This window comes from Diorhabda sublineata, chromosome 3 (genome assembly GCF_026230105.1).
Source record: "Diorhabda sublineata isolate icDioSubl1.1 chromosome 3, icDioSubl1.1, whole genome shotgun sequence".
NCBI classification, from domain to species: Eukaryota; Metazoa; Arthropoda; class Insecta; order Coleoptera; family Chrysomelidae; genus Diorhabda; species Diorhabda sublineata.
Window position 1 is genome coordinate 10673136 of NC_079476.1, and position 21306 is coordinate 10694441.

A 21306-nucleotide genomic window follows, 5' to 3' on the forward strand; every position below is an offset into this window, starting at 1 on the left:
CAACGGAGATAAAAACCATGATAAAATTTTGAATCAATTATATTAATTGCCACATTCCGTAAAAAGCAATTTCATTTATCTGGAGATATTTTACGACTTTATACGAAAAGCTAATTTTTTATTTAATCCACGTAGACAGATTGAGTCTGGAAATTTCTGAGGAAAGCTTAGGATGTCACATTTAATCTGGCGTCCATTTTGCCGTCTAGACAAAAAGTCGACGCCAGAGCGCTGCGACGCCACATTGAATGCGACGCCAGAGAAAATCACACGAATGTATTGAAAAGTTTCGTTGGTACTTGAGAACTAGATTCTGTTTAAGGTTAATAAATCCTTTAATGGTTAGAGACGACATTTTTTGTGGATTTAGTTTACGAAGATTGATTCGACTTGTACCTCCTATTCGTACAGGAAGGTGAATGTGAATGTGGATGTGAAGTCAATGTGAATTATTTTCCATTGTTATAAACTTTTTTTCCAATATAATAGTGTAGAAAAGTCAAATGAAATACATTCATTATTCAGTTTATGGTATTTATGAAAAATTCTGGAACTATAAATTGATATTCGTCAACGTGAAAACCCCTACCAATCTCCATCGAATAACATTGAAATTCCAACTTTTATATGAGGTGTATCGCTGTTTTTAACATATCTCTTCAATAACATTCTTTTTTTCACCTTATTTTGTTTTTTAATTGTTTGTTTACTTATGAGTGAATCCGCAATGTCGTGAAACAATTTGAATTTGAATTTTGAGGTGCTTAAAAAACTCATATCCCATTCAAACTTATAATATTTGCCTAAAATAGACGTATTTTCTGTTCCTTACATTCTATTTTGTTAAAAAAAGCTCATTTTAGTCTTAATCATTGATTAAAATAAATACTACAGTTTCCACGTGAAAAAGAATTGTACAATAAATACTTCTGATGCTTGATATAATATAAGCCTTTTATATTTGACACTTAATTTATATTATAAGTCTAGGATTACTTTTACTTAAATACCTTTATTTTTCACTAAATTAAATTAATTTTTTTTCTTGATAAATCCTTTTGATTTTAGGTCTCTTTATAGAAAATTAGAATCAAAAAACAGGTGAAAATTTACGTTTCGACTTACTTCGATCTTTATCAAAAAATGACTTTACATTGACCATTTGAATGATTATATTAATAAATAGATCGCTACAAGATGATTAACAGAATAAAAATCTGTTTTAACCACAAAAAATAATTTTCTTTTCTATAGATGTTACATTTCAAAAATATATTGCAGCCATTAATTAAATTATTTGTAGTTGCATCAAAATTTATAAAATAGAACCATAAATTCGACTTAGATTGTTTGAGTCTCTTTTTTATTTGATTGCTTTCTCGTTCCTATATATCTGAACCATTTCGAAAAATTCTCTTTTTCTTGTATTTGATTTCCTTTCAAGAATTTCTTAATTTTTATAATTGAATGTATATTTTTTTCATATTTCATGACGTTGCTGCAGTTTTGTGTTTTCCATCATTGATGACCTTTTAATCAATTTTTTAATTACTTTATGTTTTGATGTTTAATTTTTGTTTTGTAGAAGAATAATCTTGGATTTATACACAAAGTCTCTCATTAACTCAAATTATTTATATGCTTACTCTAAGTGCACTGAACTATTCACTATTCACTAAACTATACACTAAGACTCATTAATAACATTTATCTAATTCTATCAATTGCTTCATGGTTTGTAAAAATAATCGATTCGAAACTTTTGAGTAATTTTTTTATATAATTTTATACAAAAACATCGCAATTAAACATAAATGAACAAATTATATAAAACTGGAGAGCAAATTAATGAAAGCATTTCATGAATAATCAGAAAAGTCTGATGCTTTCTTTGGAAAATATTGTAGCAGGAAATAATTTTGCTAAGGAATTGATACAGTAACCTCTTTTGCTTTTGACAACGAAGATTGTGATGTCGACGATCCAGATTATGATACAACCAAAGAATTTCACCAGAGCGACATTGATTCCGAAGAAATTGTATATAGTCCACTAATATATATAATTGATATATAAGGTTGGCCACTAAGTACTTTCGCTTTCTACTTATGTTAGTGCTATACTTTGCTGTTTGTCACGTGATACTGGTCACGTAACTTTCGAAGCAGGTAGTGCGTGATTTTTACTAAAACAATTAGTTGTGGGTTAATTTCAAATAAACGAAACGAACATTTTCGGCATATTTTAGTTTTTTATTGCCATAATGAAAGAAAGTTGCTGCTGCCTACAGTATATTAAGTAAAGTTTATGGTACTGATTCCTTAACAGAGCGCACGTGTCAGAATTGGTATCAACCAGCACAAACCACATCGAAAGCTGAAAAACAACAAAAAAACCTCATGCTGTCAGTTTGGTGGGATTACAAAGGTGTTGTGTTTTTTGAACTGCTTCCAAGGTGAAAAACGGTCAATTCTGATGTTCACTGTCAACAATTAATGAAACTGGATTAAGCAATTAAAGGCCAGAATTGTTAAACAGAAAAGTTTTGTGTTCCACTATGATAATGCAAGGCCTCACACATCTTTAGCAACTCATTGTAAACTATTAGAACTTGGCTGAGAAGTGATGCCATATCCCCCATTTAGCCCTGATCTGGAACCAACTGATTATTTAGAAGTTTGCAGAATTTTTTGAATCGACAATCTTACAATCTTTCACAAATTACGATAACCTTAAATCGTACCTGGTTCAGTTTTTTGCTGATTAGAACCAGAAATTTTATGAACGCGGAAACATAAAGCTGAAAGGAAAATGAAAAAAGTTAATTAAGCAAAATGGAAAATATATAATTGATTGAAAACTATTATTTTATATAACAAAACCGAAATTATTTTGTCGCCAAATATAATAATAATAATAATAATAATAATAATAATAATAATAATAATAATAATAGATAATTAAACATTACAAGAATGCACAAGAATAGAAATTGGGTAATTGGAATAAAAACATGAATAAGAAGAAAATCATGTTTAGTCTTGTGGGATAAGTGTCTTGATACATGATTTTTTATATCCTCTAACTTTTTAATTTTGGGACGTTTATTAATTGTTTTTTATCTAAATAGTCTGAAGCATCTGGATCCAGAGGCAGCTATCCACATGCCAAGAACCCATTCTTTAACATCTCGGGTTTGAGTGTAGTTTTAAGTAGGTTTAAAGAAGTATAAGAAAATTGTTCTATTTTTAACACATTTCTACATCTTCTTTTCTCCATTCATAAAATTCTCTTTCTCAAGTGACCTTCAATGGATTGAAAACTAGTACATCCAGTGGTTGTATATTCAACAAATGATTTTTCAGTCATCCGACTATTGTCAGATCTACCAATAGCTTAGAATTATATTTCTTTTTAAAGTAAGCACATCATAGGAAGAACTAATTCCACGTTTCTGATGACGAGAGTTGTGGCACTTTGTTTTTCGTCAGAGTTGGTTATACCACGAACCAGTTTCTGTATTTTTCTGACTAAAACCCAATTGTTGCAAAAACTTAAGGAAAAACTGTTTCATGACAATTGAATACTCTAATTGGATTTTACACATATCCAACATACTAATTCCTGATTTAAAAATCCTTAGTGTAATCTATGCATATTTTGAAAAATAAATTCTATAAAAATTTCAACGTCATCATTAACGACCTAATCTTACATAGCACTTGAAAATTTATAATTTCATATTTAAATTTTATAAAACAACCCCATATGTCAATTACCATTTGGTTCTATTTTGAGTTAAGTGAAGGTAATAATTCATATAAAATCGAAGACACCACAATTAATTATTGTGATATTTTCATATTCTTATATTGGATTTTGGGTACTTAGTGACTCCATTTTGAAGGTCTTTGATTGAATTGATATTTCAAATCGTAGTTCATTGAAAATATTATCAGTATTTTATTGATCTTAGAGATTACAAAAAATATATATGAGCGAAAATGGATTTTCATAAAACTTTTGTTAATATAATTTTTAAAATTAAAATTTTGCTCTCAAGCTCTTGGTGGATTGTCCCAAGGTAATATATTGAAATTTTTAAAAACAACGTGACAAAGAAAAAGTTTTTTCGAGGTAACCTTTGCATTCGAAAATGTAAATATAGACATGAGAGGGGATAAATCCTTCGTTTACTCTTAATACCATTGAATATATGTACTTATTACTTATTACATTATAAAAATTAGAAAAATAAATAGATTTATATTATATTAACACAAATTTTTAGTTATTTGAGTGTTAGTATTAAATTGATTATGCTCAGCCGTACCAATAATAATAGAATAAAACTTCAATTCAATTCATTCATTCATTTCAATCGTACTATTAGAATATGGAAGGCTTAAAATTTTTTTGGCATATGGAAAACATTTTTCGCCTTCGCCAATTAAATCGCGTCAATCGGTATATCTAAATGTATTTGGTGATTTTGATGTCCAAACTTATTTCCAAAAAAGTAACTGTTAATATGAATTATTCTTCTTTTATATCGTACAAAACAGTTAAATGTCCAGCTGATATATAAGACGATTTCCAGAGCTAGCCATAGCCCCCTTCTCCCCTCTCCACGTCAACGAGACCTAATAAATATTCTATATGAAGCTTCTCTGTTCATATTTTATTTTAATGACCAAATTATAGGTTGATACCAAATGATTTTCGATAAGAGCAATAATTTGTGTAGAAGAATTTAAAATAATATCAATGAATGGTGCTCTCACTTCTACCCAAGTATTTCTTTTAGTCAGTCTTTCTCCTGTGGAGCTATTGCTTCAATTGCCAGCTTCATCCAATGGTTTTTTCATTTCCATGGCTAAAGAGTATTTTTTTCGTTTTTACAACTCTAAAACAAAATTAATTTTTTTATATAAAAAATGGATAGATCCGAAAAATTAGGAATTAATTTTAGGTAATTATCTTTTCTGTGAAATGTATCTAACTCAACTAATTATCTTTGTAGGTCTCTTTCATAGTGAACTGAGCAATTGTAACTTATGTTTCATCATAAAAATAAGTCACTGCTGCGATTTAGTTTGATGATATTGGTATTGACCATTGTATTTTCGAATCAATTTGTTGTTTAAACATGATTCTGATATCCTCATCATTTTTAAAATCACCTTATTCAATTCTTGGGTCAAGTTAAATTGCCATTTTCGAAAATGTTAATCTTTCACATAGAAACAAATGTTTTTGGATATAATGCATTAATACGCATTACTCTTCATTCATTTGTTTTCAACTGTGACAATTGACAATTTTGTGTAGATCCCGTGTATAATAAGGATAATAAAGAAATACTGACATATAATTTTGAAACTAATATTTTGATAGTTACCTCATCAAAACAAGCAACTTCTTCCAAAATATGTAGAAAATTTCTGTTAATGAGGTTATTTTTCCACAAAATTCGATTGATCATTTAGAAATCACTTGTCCAACGAATTGGTTCTTCTTGCACTAACATTAATGAATTGTCAGTTTCCTTTTATTTGTGTAATAGCTCAGTGTCGACTTCACTCTCCAATTTTTTCACATTATATCTTTCAGTGAACTCATACTGATATTTTCTCCTATAACTAAAATAAACAAATCAGGACAGATGTTTTCCTTTTCAAGAGATCAGCTCGTTTTTCTGATACACTCAAATACATTTCTATCTTCGTTAAGCTGAATATACTCAGGCCAACAAAAAACTTTTGTTTGAAAACTTTTTTTATTTTAATAGCTGATCTTTATAGATTTTTATGTGCTGAATCCAAATCTGGCCTAGTTTTTTTGTATTACCCATAGTTTCCAAGCAATATGTATTTTATTATAATCTTATACCACTGTACGTTATATAGGGAAATCAATGAAACACTATGTTACATCATAGAAATGGTTTGTATTTACAGTATAGTAATGTAGTTTGATATTACAGGGTTTACTTGTCAACTATATTGTCTATATTTTCTTTCCCTTTTTTATTTGAAACCTCTTGTGTAACTTTTTCTGCGATGATTCGCTTGCTGAACTTCCCGGTGAAGTGACCAACAGTAATTCCCCAATAAACAATAGAATTTAAGTCCTCTGGTGGTTCAAGGAACGACAAGTCTACACCGTGCCCTTCTGGTCGGATAGCGACGGAAGGTTAGTGTAGCTGATTACCTTCTTGTTTTTAGAGTTATGACCAATAATATCAACACTGCAAAACTAACAGTCATCGGAATGATTTCTGAAAAGTTTTTTCATCGTTGGCCTGTGTAATAGATAAATTTCACAAATTTTTTTGAGATATAAGAAAACAAGAAAATATTGTTATTTATTAACAAAGTGTTAACTGACACCAATATACTTTTGTAATTGAAGCTTCCATTGAAGGCAATCATCTTCTGAAATGCTCTGAAAATATTGTTATGCTGTTTAAACAATCACAATCCAATTTTTATTTAGGTAAAAGAGTAACCAGAAATCACATGTGACCAAATCAGGTGAATATATTATTATTCTATGACAGTTACATTATTTTCACGTGAAAATTCAACAGTTTGCTGCGCGAATATTGACTGAATCAAGAACTGCAGGTGAACATTTGGAAGAGAACCATTTTATTGAAATTGTACGTTGATGTCCAAGTTTAATTGATTCAATTAATCCTGTGCTAGTAAAGAAAACTTTTTTTTACTCACAGTTCTCTTAGCGGGTAGAAATATCATAAAACAGTTTGTATGTTTCATCACTGCTACTATTTTAGTAAGAATACTATGCTCCTCGTTATTTAGCATTTAGAACGTTTTAGCGTGATTTTTTATCGCTCTCCCTTTTGAAAATGGTTGAGTGTATCTAGCAGTGACTGAAGAACATTGCCTGCCAACACTTGCTTCAGCCCCACGCGATAATCCCCCTCTTTCGAATTTGCTACTCCAGCGAAACTAAGTTGGTCGTGAATGACTTTCATCATCAAATGTTCGTATCAGTCGTTGGAAACTTTAATTGAACGAACTTGGAAATATCTTAAAATAAGGATGGTCGTGTTTATAATGATAGTGTTAACAGCTCTAAATCCTCTAGTTTCGTAGCATTTCAAAATATACAGAGTGGTCCTCGTACTATATTTGAAGCTCACAATTTTCATGATCCGTTAAAATGTTGTTTATCTAATTCCGCTATCAAATGTGACATTTTAAGTCACTTCTTGACATAAGGAAACTACACATTTTCTATAAAAAATGTAAAAACCTTCACCTAACTGTTTAAGTGTCAAAGAGTAATTTTTAATAATCATTTTTTTGTTTATTTTTCTTGATATAAATTAATGTCAAAAAGTAGAATATTCAATTGAAAGTGAAAAAATGATATCCTAATATTTAATTGAAAATTTCAAAAATTTCACATTTTTAACTATATAAGTAAACGATACTCATTAGTTTTCAATTATGACGTCATAAATTTAACAAAAATATTGAGCAGTTGTCTGCTTGGAAGATCACGAGGTTATCGTTGCCGGTAATATATGAGAATAAAGTGAATAAACCTTTTATAGGTCAAGTTCTTATATTATTACATAATCACGTTAAAATAAGTTAAATTTGAATCATACTTACATTAAAATGATCCTGGCAACAAAAATAATTCCATCTCACAGGATCGTCAAAATAAGCAACATATGTACATATATTTGTTGTATACTAGAATTTCTTGGCATATAAAGAACTCAGTTGTTTAAGTCGTGGTATTTTTACACCCTGGTATAAAAAACCTATGACGTCACTAAAATGTTTAAACTACCTACAAAATTTTGATTCTAAATAATTTTTTTGTCTATAAATATTGATCAAGGAATGAAGAAAAATTATAATAAAAGTTATATATAAACTATCCAAAACTATTTTTTCTCAAACCATGCAAGTATCCTATTATTTAAAGTGACAATTAACTTATTATTTTAATTCAATAGTATTTTAAGATTTATGAACGTTATTATAGTGCTATTATGGCACCGTGAATTGTGAGATACATTTTCTTAAATAATCATGTGAAATGCACTAAATGAGTTATGTCAAAGATACGGCTTGCGGGCCGCTTCCGATTCCTGGGCCGTATCAATAAGGCCCACGATCGCAATTTGTCACAGAAATAAGAATCATGTTTTTTAGAGTTTTTAGACTTCATTTGATTCCTCTATGGATGTTTCAAATACTCGTACTCTCAAGTCTACGGATGTTTATGAGTAATTTCAAGGGCAGCGCATGCCTAGACAAGCGAGAGAGAAAGACAGCAAGCGATAATATCCTATTATTTTTGTCGAGAACGATAGAATCTTCCACGTGCTTCGAGTCTAGACTAGAACCTTCCTTAACCATATAAAACGAGTGCGTCGGCGCAACTTGAGTCAGTTGAGTCGAGTAATCGAAGCGATACGGTTGGAGAAGAATTTTAATCGTACTGCGAAGTAGTGATTGTGAAGGTATTGTGCATTTCTTTGTGTCATGTGCGTGCGATATCCATAATTGTTACGATTTTGGCAAAAACGTAAAGTTGATAGTAAGTGCAGAGTTTTTTAGTATAAATGGAAAATTGCATATTTTTTTAAAGAATGGAAAGGTAAACCACTGTCTTTGATTTGTAATACAACAGTTGCTGTTTGTAAGGAGTTTCATTTGAAGAGTTCGATTGTTACACTGAAAAATATAAGAATCGACACATTGTCATCTTTAAAAGGTCAACAATCGATGTTTACTAAAGCTAATACAGAGAGCAAAGATGCCCCGAAATGAAGTTTTATTATTGCATCAGAAAGATCTAAACCTTTCACTGATGGCGATTTTATTAAATACTGTTTGTTGAAAGTTGCGTTTCATTTCCATCTCAAAAGTCGATAATGCAAAATATTTCGCTCTCAAAAAACACTGTTGCTTCAAGAATTTATCGCACAATGTGGTTCTTCAATTGAAGAAGAAAATTAAGGAATTTACAAACTTTTCACTAGTTGTTGACAAGAGTACTGGTACTGATACTGAACATTTAATAGCAGAATATGAACTCGACTGAAATATATTTTTTCTACGATCGTGCGTTTTAACCCACTTTCCCGCACGAATTTTAGTTTTGAAAGTGTCACTTTCCCGCACTAGTGCGGGAAAGTAGAATTATGCAAATTTTTGCTTTATTAGATAGTTTTTTACTTTGGAGGTTATAAATATTGTACATGTACAGGTAAATAAATATTTACGAAATAGTCCATGAAATAAAATTTAAACCTTTTCTAGCTTTTTGTAGCATTTTTAATTTTTCGAAAATATAAAATAATAAAGATATTTTTCATATAACCTTGTACATTCTTCAAAGGAGTGTCACAAAACAACTATCAAACCACCTGGGTTTGATAGCAGTTGCTATGACAACCTAGGCGTGTAATTGTTGTCAAAACGTCAAAGTTGTTCAAAACGTCTTGGAAGTGACCGAATAAGTACAATCTTCTTCTAAATTAAACCACATTACACCAAATAACTCCACTGGACCGGCAATTCTTACTAGTCTACAGAATACAACAAATTGTGTTTTCAATATTAATATTTATAATACTTAGTAGTTTTCAGTTTTGTATATTATTATGTTTGTTGGAATAAAATAGTTTTTGAAAAATGGTTCGTTGTATATACGGTCGTAGAAAAAATAATGTTCCTAACTAATGCGTAAAGTGTCTTTCCGCACGCGACTGCAGTTGTCCCGAACGACGCTCCGCGTAGTTCGGGCAAGCGGGCAAGCACTTTCCGCACTTGTTAGGAAAATAACTATAGCAGCACAACTACGGATGGCGCTCCTGCCATGGCTGGAAAACTTTCGGGCGTTGTAACTAAATTAAAACAGAAAACATCAGGGAATTTTGTGGGATTTCACCGTATAATTCATCATAGCTCAGTCGAGGAGTAGTTTTAGAAAGATTTTTTGCATTACGTGACCCTATTCAAGTTTTCATATTAGAAAAATGCAAATCAATTGATTATGACAATGACTGATGGATTGATTGTGCCTTTTTGGTAGATATGAATAAACACTTGACTGATCTGAATATAAAGTTACAGGGTAAAAATCTCTCTGACACTCAAATGTATTCATATATTCGAGCCTTTGAAACAAAGTTGAGGCTGTGGGAAAATCAGGTAAAAAATCAAACTTTGGACCATTAACCTCATTCAAAATCATTTGACACAGATAACTAAAAAAAATGGAACAATATTGTCAGCTTCCGCAAAATTTTATTACGGAATTCAGCAATCGTTTTGAAGACTTCAACATAATGAATGAAATGGAATTCCCAATTTTCAACAATCCATTCAATTTTGAAACTTCACAGGCACCAGTTCATTTGCAAATGGAGTTGATAGATCTTCAATCGGATAGTAATTTGAAAGAAAAATTCAATGAGATTAACGCTCTTACATTTTATACACAATATTTCAAGAGTTTGGATAATTACCCGGAATTAAAAAATGCAGTACAGTACGCATTCTCTGCATGTTTGGTAGCAGGTAGCACCTATTTATGTTAACAGATGTTTTCCGTCATGAAAATAAATAGGAACAAACATTGCACAAGCCTTACGACTGAATATCTCCAATCAATTCTTAAAATAACTACAACGAATATGATACCTGACATCAATATGAGCTTGTCAAAAACAAGAGAAGTCAGTTATGTGGATCCTCGAACTCAACATAATTTCCAAGCATCTTTTATAACTTTAATATGATTTTTAACAACCGATACCATATATTTATATAATTTAATGAATAAATTATTCTAATAATACAGTTCATTTTTTTTATTTTCAATCTGGCCCACCTACGAGTTCAAAATTTAGTAAATGCCCCTCTGCAAAATTGAGTTTGACACCTCTGCACTGAATAATAATAAATTCAATTTTTGGTGTAAATCTCGATACAATATACGATTTCAATAAGTTGAAAAATCAAGTAAAGAATTTTGGAATGTTTCCATATATTGAATATGGATTCTGAGATTGAACATCTGCTCGTAAAAATTGATGTTTGTCAAATCCTTATATTGAGGATTTGGATTCTGATTTATAGTCTGTTGTAATTGCGAAGTGAGATTGCCGGCAAACGCGGGTTAAATTCGCCTATATTCTTTCTAGCAATTCAAAAATGATGGAATATGTTTTCTACCATCATAATATAGAAAATTGAAATAGTTATGCATACGAAATTATTCCTATTTGAGTTTATTTCGTGAAAATCGGCTCTTCCTTCACATGAAATGGCGCTTCATTCCAACAATACTTAACTGATAGTCAAATCAAATCATATTGTCGTTTTATTCTATGTACGCCCGTTTTTGACGTGAAAGAGCCACCCGGATGGAAATCATTTAGAACGTACTCTCGGACATCTTATGCCAAACATTCATAACGTTCATGTTCACAATCAACATACGCTGCCACATACTTTCAATAAATTTCATTTCATTTGCAGTATTTCCATGTTTTAAGTCAAATTTCACAAGAATTTCCTCAACATTATGTTTGCATAATAAAAATACAACACTGACGCGAATAAAGTATACCACTATACTAGTTTGATTACAGTAGCAGACTGTGTATAGATAACATAATGTGTCACAGTATCAACTGTTGATAGCTGGGGTTTTGCACATATTTACCTATCCTGTAGCACTGTGAGTCTCGTACCTCGTAATATATGGCTAGGTCAAGAATATCTGATTAAGGCACTATATTTATTTTCCCATTTATACTAAATCTATCTGTAAAAATTTTGGATGCAGATATCAATTTTTTTCGATATTACTCGACAGTGCTGCAAAAAAGGCATTCAACAATTTTTTTGACAGCTTTGATAATTTGTAAGCGGAGTAACGTTAAGATCTATTGAAAAGAAAGCAGAGAAAATATCACAGCCATATCTACTAATAAAATATTAATAGGGATTAGAGTTGATGTAAAATATTAACGTATTAATATTCCAAAGTAATGTGCAGTTACAATTCATGAATTAGCAATATACAAACATGAGAAGGATAGAATTAGGCCAAATTAATATTAATAATTTCACATCCTATTAAATGAATAATGCTGTACTAGCATTATCTGTCCAAATGTATATTCCACAATAACCACATTTTTGGAGTGAACCTTAAATTGGAACTTTACATTAATAGATTTGAAAATATTGAGGAACCAAAAGAGTGCATTACGACCGAAATTAATTCAAACAATAGCAGAGATAAAAGTTCCAAGTTAACTTTCCATATTGTCAATTTAATTATCCAATTCTTCATCCTTCGGTAGGATTATTTAGTCTTATTCACTTTTTCATCGAGCAACATCCGCTGTATACCCGCCTATGGAATCTTATTGTATTTTTAAAAGATTATTTTTTGATAATGATCCCTATTAAAAAAGGAGAAGTTGTAAAATAAGAAGTCTAGAAATACAGAGGAGTAAAATAAAAGGTGAAGTTAACGCAATCACTTTATCTTGGATATCAGCTCCTTACAATAATTGGAAAACCGGGTTGCAAAAATACAACAATTGACTTCAAATCATCAGTGGCGTCACACCAGGTCAGAAGACAATCCCGCTGATATAATTTCTCGCGGTATTACTCCCGACAATTTAATAATCTCAGCATTTTGGTGGTCAGGTCCAGCATGGCTAAGTAAAACTCCTGATTCATGGCCGAAAAATATCTTTAAATCAAAGAAAGTTATACCCGAAAGAACAAATATTACGTTATTACAGACAGAAATTGCTCATTATGAAATTTTCTACAGATATTCCTCACTATTGAAATTCCAACGCGTAGTAGCTTATTTGTTAATATTTATACACAATTGTAAAAATAATACAATGTCTGCAAGTCTTTCGGTTGACGAACTAATTAACTTCATGCATGTCTTAGTTAGGGTAGCCCGGAAGAGGTAAATCGGCTTAAAGACGACAAATAAATTTCTAAGAATAGCAAGCTCAGTTCATTAAACCAGTTCATATATGAAAGTAGAATAATTAAAGTGCGCGTAGGCCACTATGGATCAAAAATATGCTATTATTATTTCAAACGGGCATCCTTAACTCGTCTCGAGCATATTAAAAATTTTCATGCTGGTCCTCAATCTACACTCGCTTTCGTGAGTCACCCATCTTAGCCTCTCACAGGTAAGAGTACTATCTAATATATCCTTCGCGACTGCGTCAAGTGTTTTAAGGCCAGACCGACAAGCACGTTTAAATGTTCTTGATTTTAGGTCTCTTCTGTTTCAAAATTAATTTTTTTTGATAGTTTTTAAAAGAAATATAAATTTTAATGTTTCGACTTTTCTTTAAGTGTTTATCAATATATATATATATATATATATATATATATATATATATATATATATATATATATATATATATATATATATATATAACTTAATCAATCGAATTATTTGTAGGAATATGAAACACCAAAGAACAAGAAAATGATAAGACATGGCATACCAAACAACAGCAGATGCGCTGGGATTCTTTTGGATATAGACGAAAATGTTTCTCAAATTCAGGATTTTGAAAAGATATGTAATGGACCAAGTAATAGAAATTATTATTACATCTAAGAATGATTACGCCATTAAACCGTGCAATCAAACACGCCCACATACAGGGCATAGTAGGAAGGCAAATTTTAAAAATACTGATACGATTGAAATGAGCAAGTTTTTAAGTTTGTGTTTATGCGTCCGTTCCAGGTAAAATTCTCCAGTATTAGAAAACTTTTTTAAATTGATGCATTACGTTACCACCTAGAATTTCCTCCACAATACCTAGAAGAAGGTTTGAGCAAATTTTGAGATTTTTTTTGTGTAGAAGAAGAAAATTCAAACGACGCTTTGAGGAAATGAATATTTTTCTTCAAGTTTAAAATAATATCTATATTATTTCCGGCAGCATAGATCGTAGAAATAACCTATTATTTTGCTAGTAAAATAATGAACCCTCATTATTGTATTAGTAACAAAATAATGAGAAACAATAGCAACGTCTTATTATGGGCGTTGTAACCAAGTAGACAGGAACTGTCATTTAATTTAATTTGATGTTTGTCAGTTTTGAAAAATGTATTGGAAAAATGTCACAAGAAGAAAAGTTTCAATGTATTATTTTTACGCTTGAAGAAAAAATAGTATATGTCACTCGGATCAGAAGACCCATTGTATGTTTAGCCCAGTTTGCATAGCCTCGGTTAACACCTCGGCAGTGCAAGAATCTGGGCTCAACAATAATGATAGCTTTCTACTCCTAGTAACATAATGTACTATTCTTGATTTGCTTATACAAAAGTTTTTGTTATTTATTTATTTTTGTTTTATTATAAACTAACATTTCTTACTTAGTCTTTTGAGTCCGCTGGCGTAATGACGATTATAGCCGCAATCTAATGAAAGGTGCTGAATTAATCAAAATTAAGTTCATTTAAGCAGAAAAAGTCAAACTATACTTTTAATGTTCTAAAAATTACAAAAACAGATAGTGTTAATTTTCGACTTTCACTTGTGCCTACTGTCCGTGAATGTGTTTTTGATTGTGTATAATATATAATTTTGAGCAAAACTCGCTATAACCCGCCTATGGAATCTTTAGGTATTGTTATAAGATAAGAGTAGTTGTAAAAAGAGAAGAAATAGAGAAAAATACAGAGAAGTAAAATAAAAGGTGAAGTTAACACATTCGTTCATTTTTACTATCCACTGTCCAAATCAGCTTAACCATTATTATAAATAAAAATTCTTTTATTTTCTGAACGTACGATTATATAACAATATCTAGGCACAAAAATGCGTTATTTGCCCAGCAATGATGGCGTCATGGAAAATATGAGTAAAGAGAAAAATTCACAACATAAAATCGCCTAGTATTATATAATTTATATTCCTATGTTCTCGATTTTAGGTCTCTTCTGTTTAAAAATTAGTTTTTTAAATAATTTTTAAAAGATAGATAGAGATAGAAATTGACGTTTCGAATTTTCTTTGAGGCTTTATCAACATATGATATTGACACTTACCATTTGCGAATTTATATTGATCAAATTTTATCTATATTTTAAAAATTATTAAAATAACTAATTTTAAAACAGAAGAGACCTTAACATATTTAAAGGTCTAAGAAATAAGAAATTAAAGAAAAGTATTATATAATTAGGTTAAGGATATATAATTAAAACGCTATATGTATCTACGCTGAAGCTGCATTTTTCCGTATTAGCCAAATCAACCTTTCAACGAATTTGGTCCAACCCATAAGAGGTGACTGACTAACACAGTAATAATATTAGTTATTTATAAAGTTATAAATCAAAAATATATGTCAATGCAATAAATAATCAAAATGCCCATCGCAAATTTCTTATCATTCTTTCTATATACCTCGTTAGGTTCAGATCGTTAAGTTAACTCCTAGCAATAATAAATTCTTCGCTTTTTGTTATAATTAAAATGTGATACCACAAATTGTCGAGGTGCAGCTACCTCAGCAAAATCCCCACCCCCTTCTGTGCCCTTACGAAATCAGGCCATCATTATGCCTTTTATCCTCAACACTGTACTATTTGACTACATCAAATCAATAGGTAGCATCGTCTCTCCTAAAAATGTTATTTTCGCATCCAGAATATCACACGGACACATATGCATTTATTTATCATCGACGACTCTAGTCAACGAACTTTTAAAAACCAACCAAAGTATCCTAGTTAATTCCAATTTGATCCATATACGTCGGCTTATATCTCCAACCAAAAGAATACTTCATCAGTCATGAAAATGCAACACACAGAATATTCATTTCTACCGACAAACTTGAATGCTTTCTCTGCAAACAGGCTGACCACACTGCTGATGCATGCCCCAACACTCCCATCCCTCAAGATCCCTCTCCCAAATCAAATAATTCGGTCAATCTGATCCCCACCTCCTGTGCTGACCCTACTGTCACTACTAATACTTCGGTTATTCCCATAGTATCCTCGGAGGACACCCTTTCTCATTCCCCCCCCCTAATTTCCTTACCAAAAACTAGCGAAAAACGTCCCCGTTCAAATGACAGCAGCCTTGACTCGCCACAGTCTATATCTCCTACTGATCTTCATCCAGATCCAATGCCTCCCCCCGAATTTTCAACATCCAACTCCGGAAATCCTGCGAAAAAGAAGACCAAAAAATCTAAACTTACTAAAAACGATTGTCACTTCATAAGCCCTGAATCACGCTCCGTTATACATAAACAATTCAACGATTCTCCTGAAGCATTTTCCCTTACAGGCACCCAATTTATTGCGTTTCTGGAAAACACGTATGGCATCAATGACCCCCTCCCCGAAGCCAACAAATTTATTTCCGACACAACCCTTCTTCTGAAGGATTTGTCCCTAATTTATCCTAATATAAAAGAAAGATCTTTAAAAAACCGTATTACACCTCTAATCAATAGAATTAACTTTAAACTTCACCCCGAACAAAAAACTCCTCCCGAAATGTCTATTACTGATGATGGGAATACCACTGACTCCTCGACATTATCTCAGTAAATACTCTCTCCCTTCTTCCTAAACAAGTACATTCTCTCTGATACAGTGGAACTGCGATGGATTTTATCCTCGACTAGGAAGAATTCAGAAAATCATTTCCTCCCATAAACATGTCTGTTAAATACTGGAACCAAAACTCACTTTAACATCTCCTCAGGTTCCTTTTCTGCTATTGACCTCAGCTTCTTAGACCCTAAAACTGCACTTTCTCTCTTTTGGCAAGTTTTCGATGACCTACATGATAGCAACCACTTTCCTATTATTATATCCAATCCCTATAATAAAGAAACTGTTGCCAAAAGCTTCTGGCGAATAAAAAATGCAAACTGAGTTTACCTCTCTCTCCGAAGCATACTTATCATCTTTGATTATTTCTACGAATATAAACGATACGCTAGATATGTTCACTAAGAGCATACTTGCGGCTGCCGAGGTTCACATTGGTAAAATGGTCTTTTCCTCGGCATGGCATGGTGGAGTCCGGATTGTGCGAATGCCATACGTGAATCAAAACATGCTCTTAATAGGTTTAGACGTCACAAAACACAAGAAAACCTTATAGCACATAAAAGGCTTGAAGCTAAAGCTAAGTTTATTGTCAAGCAAAGAAAAAAATCTGCTTGACAAAGTTATACTTCATCCCTTACCCACAATACAGACCCCAGTCAAGTTTGGAAAAAAATTGCACAAATCCAAGGCAAAAAAACTAATATCAAAATTCCTTCTTTAATATCTAGTGATCTGCTTATCACCGACAGCCAAAAAATCTCTGACACACTCGCGCAACATTTTAAAGAAAATTTCAGCATCCATAATCCGGCAACCGATTTTCATAACTCATATATTCAGCCCTCCTCCACACTACAGCTAAATCCTCTCGATATTGCGTCTGCCAATGCTCCTATTAGTTTAAATGAACTAAAATTCGCGCTATCGTCCTGCAAAAATTCTGCTGCCGGTCCTGATGATGTCCTGTATATATTTCTAAAAAAACTATCCGACTCGTCCCTCTCCAAGCTACTTGACATCTATAACATTATTTGGAATACTCACCAATTCCCTGATGCATGGCGCAACTCTATAATCATTCCAATTAAAAAAGCAGGTAAATCCACATAATCCCCTAAGTCTTTCCGTCCAATCTCACTTACTTGCAATACTTGTAAACTCCTTGAAAAAATAATCAATAGACTCCTATGGTTCCTTGAAAAATACAAACTTATTCCTGACGCACAATCGGGTTTTCGACGTAATCGATCGACATACGACAACCTTGTTCTCTTGCAAACAGATATCTCCTCTGCATTAAATAACCATCAGGACGTTATTGCAACTATTCTCGACATTGAAGGCGCTTTTGACTCTATATCCAGAATAAATAATGAATAAACTCACTCAATACAATCTACATGGTAACATATTATCATTCACCCATAATTTCCTAACTGATAGAATTTTCAGGGTTTCCGCAAACGGTAAGCTCTCCCTTCCTCATCCACAAAATACTGGGATCCCTCAAGGTTCAGTATTAAGCTCTACTTTATTTATCCTCACAATAAATGAGCTATGTGACAACTTCCCATCTCCCGTAAAATATGTCCAATACGCTGATGACCTAATCATTTATTGCCACGGTAAATACGTCCTCTCTACATGCCAACTGCTCCAGAACGCAATAAATCTACTACAAGAGATATCCCCCTACCTAGGATTATCCTTTTCCCGAAACAAATTCATGCTGATAAAATTCTCTCGAAGAACATCTATTCACTCACCCCAAATTTTCCTTGATAACTCCCCTCTACCTATTGTGAATCAATGCAAAGTCCTTGGTATGACTTTTGATTCTCGACTCAACTGAAATCACCATATTCATGATGTAAAAGGTATTTGCCTAAAGAGGCTGAACATAATTAAAACCCTTAGCCACCTTCAATGGGGTTCCAATGAAATTATACTGCTAAGAGTTTACAGAGCTCTCATACGCTCAAAGCTTGACTATGGTTGTTTTATCTATATGTCCGCTTCCAAGTCTAAAACTTACTTGTTGAACTCTGTACACAACACCGCTCTTCGCCTTTGTCTTGGTGCCTTTCGCTCAAGCCCCGCCGCTTGTGTCAATGTTGAAGCTAATGAGCCACCACTATTCCTAAGACGACAATCTCTTCTCCTGTCATATGCTGCTAAAGTATCTTCCAATCCTTTTAATCCTGTCCATTCGCTATTTACCACCACTTCCGTACCCAACAACTCACGAATAACTGTAAATTTAATCCCTCAATTGCTCACACCTCTACTCCAAAATACCAACCTCTCGTTGACCTTTCCACTTTCTTTGCTTTCTTCTCCCCCGTGGATAAAAAATATTCCTATAGTAGATACATCACTAACCATCTACAATAAACACGAATCCCCTAGCGTTCTTGTAGAGAACGCATTCTTGGAAATTATACATAAAAATTCCTTCGACCTAATTCTCTATACGGATGCCTCCAAAGCTGAATCCGGTGTGGGTTGCGCAGTCACTACAAACCAAGAACTCATAAGTTCTTTCCGTTTACCCTCGACGTGTAGTGAACTGTACAGTATCCTTCAAGCCTTCAAATATATTTCTTCTCCCCATAAACATTTCGCCATATGTACTGACTCTCTTTCATCCATACAGTCCATCTCAACCATATTCACCGACCACCCAATAGTCCAAAACATTCATGACAACTACCAAACTCTCATTGCTCTTGATATAACAGTCTCTCTCATCTGGCTTCCATCGCACACTGGAATTGCTGGAAACGAATTTGCCGATCGCCATGCCAAAGAAGCCACAAAAAATCATTTTGAAATCCCAGTACAGCTAGACAATGATCTGAAGATTACTTTCAAACACCTCACTAAAAAATCTTGGCACGATACATGGAGGAAGAGCACTACAGCACTACATCAAATCCACCCAACTACTTCTCACATTTCCCTAAACTTTCTGAATAGGAGAGAAGCTGTGACAATAAGAAGACTTCATCATCAACCACACGAAACTTACTCACGGCTATTTCATGTCGTCAGAAAGTCGTCCTGTCTGCCGAACTTGTCAAGTTCCTGTGACTGTTAAGCACATCCTCACCGAATGCAGAGAATATTCCACCTCATATCAACAGTTTGATATGAAAACCAACTTCCAGGAGACACTTAACTGCCCGACGGAAATAAGGAAAATCGTGCAGTTCCTTAAAGCCACCAAGCTGTACAAGAAAATATAATTTAATTTATACATTGTAACAGATTTTATTTTTTGTATGTAACTGTATTTAACTTTAATTTTATTTTCATTTAATTCGAATGTATTTAACTTATGATTGTTTTTTTGTGCCAATGACCAGCGCTGTCGAGGCACGTTAAACTGAAATAAAAAAAAATTTCTTATCTTAAATAAAAACATCTTCGAGGTTATAACGAGTGTTTTCAAAAAGATAACCCCGTAAATGATCCCCAAATGTTTGAATGTTGACCAAAAGCGTGCAAGTGTAGAAGCATCGCGTTCGATCTGTGCTGTGATGAGATTTGGGTTCATTTCTACGATCCAGAAACAAAGCAACTATCGATGGAATGGCGACACTCTGGCTCTCCAAAACCTAAGAAGTTTCGAGTCCAAAAATATACTGGAAAAGTTCTTCCTTCAGTTTTTTGGGATTGCCATGGAGTAATCATGATTGATTTTTTGGATAAGGGTAGAACAATAACTGGATATTACCATTCGACATTACTGACCACTCTACGGGAAAAAATTGAAGAGGAAAGATACGGAAAGCTATCCAAAGATGTTTTGTTTTTGCAGGACAACGCCCCTGCACACAAATCTCATGTTGACATACAAAAAATTCACGATAGGGTTTGAATTACTAGAATACCCCCCTTATTCACTAGATTTGGCTCCGTCCGACTATCATCTCTTTCCTCAACTGAAAAAAAGTTTAAAAGGTCGTAAATTTTCTTCCAACGAGGAGCTAATAAAAGCTGTGGTGGTCTGGTTTTGAGAACAAGAAGAAACATTTTTTTTGAAAGATCTAGAGACGTTGCATGTTCGCTACATTACATGTGTCCAATTAAGAGGAGAATATGTTGAGTGATAAAATATTTTGACATTGAAATTTGGTTTGGTTCTATAGTAGGCTGAGAATTGTTCAATATATCCTCGTATCCCAAATATTTGTTTTTATATCTGCCCAAACAGTAACTTCAAATAAGTGTTGATTATGTTGACTTGTGGAATCTTAAACAACAGTAGTATGCATTATGAGAGTTGAATATACCTTGTCGCGTAAAGGTACACAATATACTGTAACTGTAATGATAAAGATGTAGCTGCTACTCCTTAAGTATCCTCCAAGTATTTGAAGAAGACATAGCTGTTCTTCCAGGGATCTTTTGTGGAGCCATCTATGAGAGTCATATTTAAAAACAAATTAATAGAATATATTAGCTTCCAAAATATATTCGAATAAAATTCCATTGCAATGTTGACAATAGTTTTGGCAAAATAAAAAAAATCCCCTCAATCTTAATAGGACAAGGACACGAAATTTTGTTACTAAGCAAACCTCAATTATTTTTCAGTTTTCTACCTATCCTGAAGACGGAGACACCTTTTTTTGTTTTTTGC

General features: G+C 32.6%; 1 protein-coding gene across 2 annotated transcripts in view; it reads left to right on the top strand.

Annotated features, from left to right (window-relative positions):
- LOC130440961 (uncharacterized) overlaps window positions 1-13555 on the top strand; it is a 42074-nt gene extending 28519 nt beyond the window's left edge. The window contains exon 6 of one of the 2 annotated variants that reach the window (XM_056774376.1): window positions 12991-13240. The gene's annotated coding sequence lies outside the window, so the exon portion shown is untranslated. Of the gene's footprint in view, window positions 1-12990; window positions 13241-13518 lie in introns of those variants that run through there. The other variant, XM_056774374.1, reaches the window with a different exon arrangement.
- Window positions 13556-21306: the final 7751 nt, after the last annotated feature.